Genomic DNA, 1963 nt, shown 5'->3' with positions numbered 1-1963 from the left:
GTGTGTGTGTGTTTCTGCAAATAAATATTATTGTAAAGGCTACCATACACAATGCATAGGAATTATTTATAGCAAATAATAACAATAAACCCACTATTAATTACATTATCTTAGCGCAGTGTAACTACTTAAGCATCTAAAGAGGACTTTGGAGAACTTTGATAATGGCAATATATCCAGCCAACCAATTAAAATTGAATACGGAAAAAAATAACCGTTTCCTCTTTAAAGGACAGCTAGAAATATGACTCATAACACAGAAAAAATAAATAATGCATTTAGAGATTTTTTATAAAAACGTATCAGAAATTGATCCACCTAGCTCTAACATTGATGCATTTTTTAACAATTTAGATTTGCCAAGGTTAGGTGATGATGATGAGGGTTCTGGATTTACTTGTTTCAATGGCTAAATTCCATGAAGCCAAATTGCATATGCCAAATAATAAAGCCCCTGGGCCAGACGGTCTTCCTGCTGAATTCTACAAGGAATTCTGGGAAACACTTGCACCCACATTTGTTAGGATGGTAATGCAAATTAGGAGAAGTTGCATGTTGCCTTCTACAATGAACTCCGCCCAATATCACTTATATTACTTAGCAGCTCTGGAAACAATCTGCAAAGCCCTAGCAAGAAGGCTAGAGAAGATCACTCCTTGTATAATTCACCCCGACCAAACAGGATATATTAACTATCTACTATATTAATTATCTACTAATAATACGCACAGGCTAATTAATGTAATAGACTATGCCACTATTTATAACTAGGAAACTATGGTTGTTTCTTAAGATGCAGAGAAAGCATTTGATAGGGTAAATTGGAAATTTATATTCGCTACTTTACATAAATATGGATTTGGAAACTCTTTCATAGACTGGATTAAAATCTTGTACAGTTCCCCAAGAGCTTCTGTCAGGACAAATGATCATACTCCTCCCAGCTTTAGTCTTCACAGGGGTACTAGGCAGGGTTGCCCACTCTCTCCCTCACTATTCACCATTTTTCTAAAGCCACTAGCGGCTGCTATCAGACAAAATAAAAATATTAAAGGAATTCAAACAGAAAATCTACACCACAAGATAAGCTTTTATGCAGAGGATGTATTACTTTTCCTCCTAACCTCACAAATGTTTCTTTCTGAGACAATCTCAGATTACTTCATTAACTGAAGTAAATCCATAGTTTTACCTCTAATATAGTAATGTAATTTCCCGAGTGTATCCACTACACCACTAAAGTCAGGGAATATTAAATATCCGGGTGTACAATAGGGCTGTAACGATATACAAAATCAAACCAAAATCGTGACACTCAGCTCCACGAACCTGTGTTGCGGAGTGAGAAGGCAGAATCGCAACACACCCCTTCCAACTCCCAGAGTTATCCTTCCCGCCCAGATCAAGCATGACCAGATACCTCTTCAAGTCAGCTGAGAAGCGGCAGCTAGCGAGCTCCTGCGAGTGGCATCGACGCCTCCGTGGCAAGTGTCTGACAATCGCCACAGAGGCGTCGATCAATAGTCAGCATCGACTAGTCTTTGGCACTCGTCGACCCCCGTCAGCAAACTTGCCGAGCGACACCACATTGTGTCGGCAATATTAAATATCCGGGTGTACAATAGGGCTGTAACGATATACAAAATCAAACCAAAATCGTGACACTCAGCTCCACGAACCTGTGTTGCGGAGTGAGAAGGCAGAATCGCAACACACCCCTTCCAACTCCCAGAGTTATCCTTCCCGCCCAGATCAGATCCAATGCTACAACATCTTTAAATTACTATTAGTATTATTTGTTTTGGTGCCTTGTTCCTGTTTTGTCTGGTAAATTTTGCTGTCTGTAAAGATGACTAAATCAAAAGAGGGGTGCACCGGTAATGCTAACGGAAGTGTAACGTTACGAATGGCTGCTGTTCTGACTTGTGTGCCTGTAGGGCTGCACAATTAATCGAATTTTAAT

General features: G+C 39.5%; 1 protein-coding gene and 1 long non-coding RNA gene across 4 annotated transcripts in view; one reads left to right on the top strand and one right to left on the bottom strand.

Annotated features, from left to right (window-relative positions):
* The window catches only part of LOC116704958 (uncharacterized), a 2873-nt gene extending 2272 nt beyond the window's left edge, over positions 1 to 601 (bottom strand). The window contains exon 1 of the long non-coding RNA XR_004335816.1: positions 589 to 601. This is a non-coding gene — a long non-coding RNA (uncharacterized LOC116704958). The remainder of the gene's footprint in view (positions 1 to 588) is intronic.
* Positions 1 to 1963, top strand: part of zgc:154058 (Transmembrane protein 150A-like) — a 24253-nt gene that overhangs the window by 1403 nt on the left and 20887 nt on the right. The gene's annotated exons all lie outside the window — the stretch shown is intronic.

Source organism: Etheostoma spectabile, chromosome 17 (assembly GCF_008692095.1).
Source record: "Etheostoma spectabile isolate EspeVRDwgs_2016 chromosome 17, UIUC_Espe_1.0, whole genome shotgun sequence".
Taxonomy (NCBI): domain Eukaryota; kingdom Metazoa; phylum Chordata; class Actinopteri; order Perciformes; family Percidae; genus Etheostoma; species Etheostoma spectabile.
Note: the sequence above shows the minus strand (reverse complement) of the source record. Positions and strands in the feature narration are given on the sequence as shown.